Genomic DNA, 12,753 nt, shown 5'->3' with positions numbered 1-12,753 from the left:
TTCTGGTTTTGACTCCCTCCAAAGTGCTTTACTAACTTTTGCCGCCCTTGAAAGATGCTGATGGTAACTCTAAACAAGCCAACTTCGGACTACCCACACAAACTGTCAAACACACTCACTGTTACAACCGAAGGTATAAACATATTGAAATTTAATCAAAACTATGTTAATTCGGAATTTCTCTAAACAACTTCCCAGCAAAAACATCAAACTCTAACCGCGAACAATTTATTCGTTTCAACTGCTACTTGTTTTATTCTCTGTAGGTTGACCCTTGGCCGACCTTCAATATAACCGTTTGCAGTTGGCGAAAACTTAAAAAAATATAAACGTCAAATATTTAGTCCGGAACTGTTATTCGAATTTCAAATTCGTTTTGAGTGCAGCGCACTTTAGTAATTTCAGTGTTTTCAAGTTTCGGGAATCGGGACTGTTTTTATAAGGAAAAAAAGCCGTAAAAGTGAAAGAATAAACGGAATCAGAATCGATGCAGAAAATATCCGAAAGAGTATAACAATATATTATGACTATACCGAATAGTATTCCCAAATATTTTAGCTCTCCCCAAAACTGCCGAAGTTTCTCTATAAAGAAAACAATCCCATTTCCGAATCTAAAAGCAACCCATCTATAAGGAAATCAAAAGCAATCTATTGAAAATGAACGACCACTCCGTAAGTACCTTCATACGAGTCACAGTGTGCGACTTCAGAAGAAGTTTTGGCAAGTATTGCCAGTTTTATCAATGACTTTACATAATAACTAGCTGTTCCGGCAAACGTTGTTTTGCCATATAAAGTATTTCGCCCATATTATTATTGCAGTGACTAAATAATTATGTCACCATGGCAACGTCCATCGCTATCTCGTCGCAAAAAACAATGGTTGCCATCAGTCCCGTGTTGTAATAATTTACTATTATTTATTCAACAAATGCAATGTATATAAAAAGTAGATGTTGTCCGATTCTCAAGCCTAGCCGATATGCTCGGATTCACGAAAATCGGTCGAGCCATTTCAGAGGAGTTCAATTACGCACACCGTGACACGAAAATTTTATAAATTAGATTTATACTTCAGACAATAAAATAATAATTTTGCATTCAAATACATTGTAATTTGACATTCAGACGAAATCAGGCATGAAACAACCAAATATAAGATCCTAAAATTTAGATTGTAAGTATATAGATATTAGATACGATCTAAACTCTAAAGTAATATTCCAATTATTATTTGTTTTATTTAATTTTAAATTAACTTGTTATAATATTTTGTTACCAACTGGAACAGCTATGTTTAATAATTGTTTGAAAGCTCCAGTTTTAAATTAATTAAGTACTTAACAAAATTAATAATTTGTGTGGTTTTTCCGGTAGATTCTAAGATTTTTCTTAGAATATACCGGAAAAATTATACTTGCCGAAGCCGCTGTAAGTGTGAACCGCACTTACAGACCAACGGCCATCGGGCTTTTACTGTTTGTTTTTGATTTCCCTACTTCTTATCGTATTGTTTTCGATAACGTACACCAAAAGGTTGCATCGATAATATATTTTGTAGCAATATCGGATTGTTTCGGACATCTTACCCCTGTCAACCGAAAATATTGCCTGGACTGAAATTATTACAAATTCACAATAGTAAAATAAAAAATATCTTCATTTGTTTTGTGTTGGCATGTAACGAACGACGTCGATTGTGCATAATACTGTAGATAGCTGCAATCATGATAGAGAATCATGGCCACACATCATGATCCAACGTTCTTGCAATTCAATTTTCATTCTATATTTGCTGTGAATTCCTTTTGAATAACAATCAAGTCAATTCAGTCGGACATAACATTTTGGGGAAGTCAAACATCAGATAGGTGGGTAGCATTCTTAGGCTCAGGTCAGTGGAAGTTAGATAACGTGTCTACAAGGGACAATGGAATAACATGGAACTAGAAATTCGGAATAACACTTTAATCTTCATGAAAACTTATATTGAATCCGAGAAGGAATAAAAAATTTTCATTGAATGACTTCATTTGCTAAAATATAACGAAACACCTTAATTTGTACCTCCCCCTTCTAACATGTAGTGATTATTAATAAAGTATCAAGTACCTGGATGACCGAGCTTTGCTCGGCATAGCAAACACTCATTGACTTCGTGTTACTTAACAACGCCATCTGCTGGAATAGCTTTAGCTGTTGTTGTGTCGTTCAAGCAATTAGTTGCTCACAAAATAGTATTATTATTCGCCAATAGATGTCAGGATGAGTCACATTATTCAGTTTATCGACTATCGATAAAACACGAATTTCTTATTTACAAAATAGTATTATTATTCGCCAATAGATGTCAGGATGAGTCACATTATTCAGTTTATCGATTATCGATAAAACACGAAAACGAGCAATTCTTGAATATATGTTAAGCTCAAACCGATATCGCTCAATGAGCGAAAAAATGGCTCACAACGCGTTGTGGTCACGGTGAAACAGCCACGACGCGAAATTCGCGTCGTGGCTCTAATGAAAACGGCCACAACGCGTTGTGAGTCATTTTTTCGCTCATTGAGCGATATCGGTTTGAGCTTAACATATATACAAGAATTGCTCGTTTAAAGAGATAAGATAAGATACAATTGAGTGTTTTTTGGTACACAATATTATAGTCAATTGCCTATCTGTTAGACCCAGATCCCAGAGCGGTAAGACATAACTTACTATCAGAATATGGATGAAACCTTAGGTTCTCAGAAGTTCCTTATATACTTAGAATAGAAAATATCCATCTTTGTTATTATACTATGCTGACGCGGACGAAGTCGCGGACAACAGCTAGTAAAAAATTTATTCTTGCAATATTGTTTTCTAAGGTGTTATAAATAACGCGTATAAATTAAAAGCAACAAAGTTATTTTTTAAGCGTCCGACAAAAGTTTTGGCACGTAAAAATAGTCTTACACTACATGATACTAGTTCAAAATAATATTCTACAAAGTATTAACCAGTAAATATTAGCCACGAAAAAATAAGTTAAGCAAGACAAATTTTTTGTCAACTTTCTCAGGCGTCACACGTAGAGCTCCACTAACACGCAGGTATTTTAAGTACATGATGCACTATTAAGAACCTATGGTTTCATCCATCAGACAGTAAGTTTTTTCTGATCCCTTTAGGATCTGGGTCTAAAAGAGCAAGTGGTACAAGTAGCTATTACAACAAAATCAATTTTATTATACTTTTAATGCCTCGATAAACGATATTCGATAGTTTATCTCCGTAGCCCTACGTAGATAAAAGAAGACAAGCATTGCAGCTTCCCGTATCCCATCCGTAGCTCATCGTAGTCCTCCGTAGGACCCCGTTGCATATCGTAGCTAAACGTAGCCCGTCCGTAGCGCTTCGTAGACCCACCGTAGCCCCCCCGTAACCCATCCGTAGCCGATCGTAGCCGGCCCGTATGCAAATTATACATCAATCCGGTCCGCTAATTCGACAGCCGAAGTAACTTACATGCCAGGGGAATGTATTCCTTACGAGATAGGAAATAAGAGCTATGTGGATAACATGTAAAGTGAATAGCTTAAAACTAGAGCGGAGTTCGGTGTAAGTTACAAGAACAGTTTTTAAGCTGACTTTATTTTCTTGATGTTTTTTATACATAATAATTCATGTGTAACGCCTTGCACTATTCGCCAAAAATGCAGTTGATAAACAAAGGAGAAATTTTGTCGCCGAAAATACAGCTAATGCAAAAGATTATTTATAATTTTTTGCATTTATTTTAAGATACGTGGGAGAGCCATGCTTCGACACGAATGGGCCGGCTCGACCGGAGAAATACCACGTTCTCACAGAAAACCGGCGTGAAACAGCGCTAGCGCTGTGTTTCGCCGAGTGAGTGAGTTTACCGGAGGCCCAATCCCATACCCTCTTCCCTTCCCTACCCTCCCCTATTACCCTATTCCCTCTTAAAAGGCCGGCAACGTACCTGCAGCTCTTCTGATGCTGCGAGTGTCCATGGGCGACGGAAGTTGCTTTCCATCAGGTGACCCGTTTGCTCGTTTGCTCCCGTATTTCATAAAAAAAAAAAGATATTAAGATTCTGTTTGTGGCTTCGCCCGTGTAAATATTCACGAAAACACTGTATTTTCGGGAGTTAAAAGTAGCTTATTTGTATAAATAATGAGTGACTCCTACTTAATCAAATACGATAAAAATATTCATGTAACATTACAAGTTACAACACTGCAAAAAAAAAACAAAAGTTTAAAAAGTTAAAAGTTCTATGTAGTTTTACAATACGAAATACAAATCTCGTCCGCTTGTAACTTGTACCAGACCAAAAACAAACCCGGCTCGCATTATCTGGCCGCTGTTTGAGTTGGCATCTAACGTTTCGGTCAATCTCTTTGGCTTTGAGAGATTCAAAAGCAAATTTGCCGTCGCGCGTCGGCTCACTTGCTTTGCTCCACATTAGGCGGTTAGCGATTTTGTCACGCTGCAGCGTTTCAATTAAGCCTATCATTCGATCAACGTAGTCAGAGACGACACTTTACAACTGATGTGAGTTTCGTGGCTATGTGTGAGTAGTGCACACATAGCCGCCTAGCATAGAAAACGTAATAAGGTAAGGGTAAGGAAGAATTTATGCAATTAACAATAATAATTATTATTATTATATACAACGGAAAACTTTATTATATAATAATAATAATAAAGTTTCCCATTGCTCTGTTAACTTTCTAAAGGGCATTGGATTGTCACTGATATTTTTTAATATATAAAAGACATGTCGAAGTAAAAAGCGTAGCTATCTAAAAGATCCCACTTTATTTATATTTTGGGCATTTGAAGTTTGAAGTTGATGTTTTCAGTATTACGGCATATGGGCATAACTTAATCTTGACTATTTTTTGTCAGAATACCTGCTCTCCATCCTGAATTTCCAAACATTTGTACTTATTAGTTTCTAACTGACTTTTTAAGGATCAAATAACGTTGTTGACCTTTCCAAAACTAACTAAAAAATATTATTTTCCATTTATTATTTTACTTTAGCATAAAAGCTACTAACTTGAATAATTTATTATACTTAGCTTTACTATTAAAGCTACCGTATTTAAATGCCAATAAAATTAAAAACTATCACCAATTATGGCGGATAAAAAGTAATAAAGTAATTAAAACGTACATTTAAAATGTGTTGAAATTTCCACCGCTCGCGAAATGAATTCCGAAATCCGTGTCAAGAGTGCATTCGTCGTATTTAAATCCGATGTGGATGAATATTTCACGTTTTACAGCAAGGAACCTTCTTACCTCTCTACAGGACATTCGCTCGCCAAGATGGCCGCTGTCAGTCAAAAAGAGCCCTTATGTCAGCAACTTAAGCACTATTCCGCGCTTTTTAAAACGGAGACTTTAGTCAATATTATTCAAAATTCAAATGTCTGAAGTTTGTTATTAATGAATGACGGCTATGTTCACACCTTGGAATGTACACAGAATTTTATGATATTTCTAACATCTAAGTCACGCACATGTGTTCGATATTCCACATAAGATTTTATTTACGATATTTTAATATGAACAGCCAAATCTCTTCTTGATAATCTCTCTTTAAGCTAAGTAGTAGTAATGTACAAAATATTTTGCGTATAACGATAAACATTATTTAAATTACATCACAGCAATAAGTGATAACGGAGGTGAGCTAATTATTAACGCAAAAAAAATAATTATTTTGATTTATCATGTTGGTAGTCGGTATGGATTATAATGCCAATCTTTATTCCGATAAAGTTCAATATTCATAGGTTTTACCCACGAGGGAGCCGGAACATACTAAAGGATTAATAATTAACAATTTATATTTCAAATACAATTCAAATTTAGAACAGGCACACATACTTGTATCTTCTTGTATCAGCTTCTTGTGTAGTGAATAAAGTTCAGTTTCGAATTACATCGCGATGTCATATTGCAAGGTGAACTTTAGCCATGTCCACACTGTGCCTTTTTTGTTCATCATGGGCATGCGTTATAGCGCAGTCAACAGCACACGTGAGGCATGCCCGCGACGCATGCGCTCTGACCGTATCCAAAACATTCACTTGATTCTTTTTTTTCTGGAATTTCTTATGACCAAATAAGTCGCACATATTCCACGCAGTAAAATGTTCTCGTCGCACATGTTACAATAATCTGACAGACACTGCAACAGAACAAAAATGACAATGTTGGCGTTGCGTTCGTTGACGCATACAATTATTCAATACGCCAAATCGAAAATTGAATGAAAGAAGATGACGAAAATTGAAGATGAAAGTGCATAGCGTGGACAAAGCTCTTATACAAGTATCTAGTCATTAATGTTGAAGTAAAATAATATTCAGTAGCACTGAAGTGATAAGATAAGTCGTCAGCGCGGGCTGCAGTAATGGGCGCAGCTAACGACCGCACAGTGCTGCCAACTTACTGAACTTATCTCATTATATCATTCCACCGATTCTAATTTTGAATGCACAAAAATATTTGTTGATTTCGGCAACAAAATTATGAGTTAGCTTTTGATTTATAAAGACGCGGAGGGCACAATAGACATAACTACCAGTAGTTCGACTGCAAAGAAACGGACAGGTTTCAATATCTGTCAAATTCGTCGGGTTTCAACTTTCACGGGAACGGAATGTGCCTCGCGCTGGCTGATATAATTTATTTTTAAATATTTAAAATAAAAATTTCAAAATTGGATTCTGACAATTTTAATCACATGTGCCAAAACACAAACAACAATACGATCAAAGAGGAACACGTCCAGCGAATATGTCATAGTTTTAAATTCGTAGGTAACAAGTTAACAACCCTAGCGACGATTTTCGTCATAATACGTCAACAACCTGTACTAAGTCGACATACTCTATAATTCTGTCTACTCTGCGGAGGGTGTGTCAAGATATTATTGTTGAATTTTTTTGAAAAACGGAAAGTGTTGCTTCTTCATGGTGTGCCAGAAAGTCATAATGAAAAGCTTCCAGAGGTGGTCCATAAGGTTTTTAGTACTGACATGAAGCTACCCAGTTTGTCCAAGGAGAGTTTGAAAGTTTGTCACCGTCTTGGGGCCATCTCAGCAAACAAAACGCGACCTATTTTAGTGCGTTTTAATGAATTCAAGGATAGACAAGCTGTATGGAATTCTAAGACGTCGCTAAAGGGTTCCGGTGTGACAGTTTCGGAATTTTTGACAAAAGTTAGGCATCGTATCTTCACTGCGGCACGAAAACATTTCGGCATTAAAAACTGCTGGTCAGCTGATGGTAAAATTGTCTTAATTCTTCCTGACAAGTCCCGACGTAAAATAGAAACCATGGCAGCTTTCGAGGAAATTCTACGTCAATTCCCTGAGAATACTACTGAAACCGAAGCTCCGGTATCTGATCCAAAATCAAGCAGGACTGCGAGACCAAATAGAAGGCGACAATAAACTTCCAGCAGGGTTTTTGCTTTTGTCATATTTGTTTTGGTGTGAGGCATCTAGTGGTGGTAGTAATAATTTACCATTTTATTAACCATCCTTTTCTAAGATATTTTATCATGTAGCATGTAGGTAATAGCAAAATTACAAATTGTAAACTCAAAATTCAAATTCAAAATTGCGATTTCACTTTTTACATTTGACATTAATAAATAATGATATTTTACAGATGACAGATGGTTGACAAGTGACAGCTGGCATAACTTTTTTTTATATTTTTTATATATACTTTTTTAATTTTTTACTGGTGTGACTTGGGACTGCTGTCAAATGTCACAAAAGTTTTTCTGTTTGTAGGTACTTGGTTTATTATAATTGGATTGTTTTCTCTTTGTGTTTTTCTGCGATATTTTTATAATAAAATAGTAATAACGTTTTAAACATTAGCACTTGTATGCCTCATATCTGATTTATTGTTTCTTTTAAGTATTATTGTTAATGCTAAGTTAAACTATATTTTTAGTATTTAGGTAGTGTAAATAATACTGTATGAGTAGTAAGTTCTAAAAAGCTTCTAAACTTTATATCTTATATATTTTTATACTTTTATTATATTTATAATATTATTTAAATTTTTGTTTATATAAATATGGACAGTAGTGATGATCTTAATGATTTAGATTGTAGTTTTGAATCGTGTTCTTCTTCTTGTAGTTTCAAAAGTGCTCACAGCACGTCATCTTCTACGCCTCGTACACTGCATGACGAACTTTCATCAGTATTTCACAACCACAGATCCAATCTCAATGTGGTACATATAAATGCACAAAGCGTTCCCAGTCACTACACTGACATCATGGCATCTTTTAGTGCATCGTTTATTGATGCTATTCTTATTTCGGAATCTTTTCTGAAACCTTCTCTTAAATCTACTCAGTTTTCTCTTCCAGGCTTCGTTCTTGTGCGTAACGATAGAATTGGCAAAGGCGGTGGTGGAGTTGCTGTGTATCTTCGCGCTGATTTTCAATATAAAATAATTGACATGTCTCCTTGTCACTACTCTGTTTCAGCCGAATATCTTGCCCTAGAAATTATATCTCACCATAATAAAATTCTCCTTGTCGTTTTGTATAGCCCAAATATGAATATTGACTACTTTGATTGCCTTGATAAATTTTTGCATGATCATCGTATAGCATACAATCATTTTATAATGATGGGTGATTTTAATACATGTTTAGTCAAAAATGATTCGCGTGCATTTAAGCTTCAGTCACTTTTATCCTCTCATAATCTTCACTTACTTCCAACTAGCACTACCCATCATTTTCCAAATTCCATCCCTTCCCAGTTAGACCTTATGGTTGTTTCCTCGCCCAATAATATTTCCACTCACGGTCAACTTACTGCTCCTTTCTCGTACCATGATCTTATTTACCTTTCGTACAAAATCCGCTCCCCAAAAAGAAAACCTCAATCTATGTTGCTGCGTAGTTTTAGATGTATCGATCAGGATGTATTACAGCGAGATGCTCTAAATTTAAACTGGTCGTCGGTGCTAAGCAGTCAAACTATTGACGCAAAAGTTTATTCATTTAATAAAATTATTTTAGAACTTTATGACCGACACGCTCCACTAAAAATGGTAAAAATAAAACATAATCCTGCTCCCTGGATTTCTGATTCCATCAAGGAGGCAATGGCTGCTAGAGATAAGGCTAAAAGGAAATGTAAGCGCCGGCCTAATGATGCGAATGTTACAAACTACAAAATCTTGCGAAACCAGTGCAACAGTTTGTGCCGTGCTGCTAAACGTCGTTACTTTTATTCACGCCTTGAAAACCGTACATGTGCTGACGCCTGGAAGTTTCTTAGGTCAGTCGGTATAGGGAAAGTTTCCGCTACTTTACCTAATGACCTAGACCTGGACTCACTCAATAACTTTTTTTCTAAGCCACCTGTTTCTCTTGGTCCGACTGTCAAAGATAACACCTTGAAACAAATATCGAAACTACCAAAAGCAGCCCCGTCCTTCTCTTTTTCCAGTGCTTCGGAATCTGACGTAAAAGCTGCAGTCATGGCAATTTCATCTCAAGCCGTTGGTTGTGATAAGTTGTGCTCTAAAATGATAAAAATGATACTTCCCTCTATATTACCAATCCTTACACACATTTTAAACTTCTCCTTATCCTCAAATTCTTTTCCCTCTGCATGGAAACAGGCCAACATTATACCCTTACCTAAGATCTCAAATCCTACATCCTTATCCTCTTTTCGCCCAATTTCTATTTTACCCTTCCTTTCTAAAGTCTTGGAGCACATTGTTCATAAGCAATTATCCGCATTTCTGAATAAAAATAAATTAATAAGTCCCTTACAATCAGGTTTTCGTCCAGGACACAGCACATGTTCAGCATTATTAAAGGTTACTGACGACATACGTTTCGCCATGGAGAACAAATTTCTGACTATCCTCATCCTGCTTGATTTCAGCAATGCTTTTAATTCTATTGATTTTGATGTCCTTCTTGCTATCCTAGAATCTCTTAATTTATCTGCTGCGGCATTAGCCTGGTTTGACTCCTACCTTCGTGGCCGATCGCAGCGTGTACAAACAAATGTTACATTTTCAAATTGGTGCAATCTTCTAGCTGGCGTGCCACAAGGAGGAGTGCTGTCCCCTCTTCTTTTCTCCATTTTTATTAATGAAATAACTAAAGTAATTACATCTAAATATCATCTTTATGCAGACGATCTGCAAATTTATGAACATTTTTCTATGGCTGACGCTATGTCTGCAGTAACTTTTATTAACAATAACTTACGTCAAATAAGCGAGTGGGCGAAATCTTTTGGTATTCTTGTTAATCCCGAGAAATCTAAGGCGCTCATCATAGGTAGTAGACGAATGCGTGCGATTCTTGACATACAATCTCTACCACCTATCACACTAAATGATGCACGTATTCCTTTCTCCGAGTCCGCTAAATACTTGGGTGTTACAGTGGATTCTACACTATCCTGGAATGTCAACATTAATGACATCAGTCGAAAGGTCAACTATGTTATTCATCCTCTTAAAGCCATGCAAAACTTTTTACCCATCTCCACCAAAATCACACTCATGCAGAGCATTGTAATGCCTATTATTGACTATGCAGACGTCTGTTATCCTGATGCTACTGAGGAAAATTTAAATAAATTAGAACGCTTACAAAACCTCTGCATTCGGTTTATATTTGGGCTAAAGAAATTTGACCACATCTCGGACTATCGCAATAAATTACAGTGGCTTCCTATTCGCCAGCGTCGAAACTATAGGACTCTTAGTCTGCTGTTCAAAGTACTTTTCTGTCCTTCTTCCCCCTCCTATCTGCACGATCTTTTTTCTTTTCCTCATCTCCAGGACGAGTCTTGTAGAACTTTTAGACGAACTCTTCTCCAAATTCCTTCTCACCATACCGACTTCTTTTCTTATTCTTTCACAGTTCATGCCGCCAGGCTTTGGAACTCCCTACCACCAGAGATTCGTGAAAGTAAAACTTTGGCACTATTTAAGAAGAGAGTCAGGTTACATTATCTGCGTCAAAACACGTAAAATATATAATATTACTACTGATATTCCATGTTAAGTTCATCTATAAATTATTTTTATTGTAAGTATATAAATTTTTATTATATTCAATATATGTTATATATAATTATATATGTATATATGTATGTATATAATAATATATACTTCAATATATTTTATATATATTATAATATTATTATATGTTGTATATGTATATACTTTACTATAATATTACTAAATAAAAATAATGTACTAAGTTTATCTTTACTATTAAGTAATAATAATTTAAGCGTGCACACTAATCTTTGCATATTATATTTTTACAATCACTCATTCCTATTTTCAGTCAGGTCTTCTGGAAGACATTCCATTTTGGAATAAGATGTACCTTTGTACAAACATATTTTTAGTTCTAAGCTGGTTTGTTAACTTCTATTTGTGTGTACATAAATTGTAAAATAAAAATAAATAAATAATAAAAACGAATGCACCAATTAGAAAATTATTTATTAGCCAAATAGCAGAACTACGTAGTTTGGACAGGTTATGGGCTATGTCAAGTCAAAGACTGGACTTCCGCCACCTGCATGTAAATCAATTTCTGACTTTATCTAAACTACCAAAACTGTACATCCGTTTTGTCGCTCATGTCATATCGTACCTAGTTATTAATTATTAATATAATATTATAGGTTATTATTATATAACATTAATGTAATAATAACCTGTCCATTAGTAGTTTTGTCTAATCAATGATTCAGAAGCTGTATAAGTAATAGTAAGCCGGAAGGGGAGTTAATATTTAATATCAGCCAATTAGAGAGGATGTCAGCTTTTGTTTGTCGATCAGCCATCATGTATTGAAAGGCTTCCCCTTTTGTGTGCATTATTAAAGAGATTTAAACGTACATAAACTGAATATATAATTTAGTTATAAGTTCTAAAGCGTAGCTAAAGGCTATTTTTTTTTCAAGGATTTCGCTGGCAATAGATACACAATAGTGTATGACCTATGATGACCTATTTCATAAAGTGGCATAGACTCAAAGTATCTCCATACCTTTCAGCAAAGTCGGTTCAGTGGTTTGGGCGTGAAGAGGTAACGATTTTTCACTTCTTTTGTAAAATAGACACATTTTCGCGTTAATAATATAAAGGTGCCAGTTGGCAGCCGGCGACATGAAGCAACCGCAGACGACGTGTCGCAGCGACACTAATAAATTTGTATGTATTTCTATGAAATAACCTGCCAGCTAGCGACACTTATTCATAGAAATACATAGAACCAGTAGTGTCGCGACGACATGTCGCTTCATGTCAGCTTCCAACTTCTAACTTTCTCTTTTAATGAGGATTCTCCTAGCACTGAGTAAATAAGAAATAATATTACGTATATGTTAGTCTGTAATTTACGAAGCTGTAATATTAAGCCGCTAATTAGCGTTCCTATTTGCCGAAACTCACGAAAGACGAACACATAAATAAGGTTTAATTATAAGACATCACAAACTTTACTCAGCGCTTTCCAAAGTAAACACGATATTTGGCATTCACAGGTGCGTACAGATTGTCTTATACTTACACACTGTATTTGCTCAGTTTAGTATTACCTACTCGTATATTAACATCAACACTTGTGTTTTTTTTAAAGTAGATTCTTCCATTTTTCCTATTAGCTGATAAAACAAGGAAATAGCTTGTAA

The 12,753-nt window shown here is 35.5% G+C and overlaps 1 protein-coding gene across 1 annotated transcript in view; it reads left to right on the top strand.

Moving 5' to 3' along the window:
• Positions 1 to 12,753, top strand: part of LOC121734670 (KH domain-containing, RNA-binding, signal transduction-associated protein 1) — a 217,170-nt gene that overhangs the window by 167,572 nt on the left and 36,845 nt on the right. The window lies entirely within an intron of this gene.

Source organism: Aricia agestis, chromosome 1 (assembly GCF_905147365.1).
Source record: "Aricia agestis chromosome 1, ilAriAges1.1, whole genome shotgun sequence".
Classification (NCBI taxonomy): Eukaryota; Metazoa; Arthropoda; class Insecta; order Lepidoptera; family Lycaenidae; genus Aricia; species Aricia agestis.
This window is presented reverse-complemented; position numbering and strand designations above follow the sequence as displayed.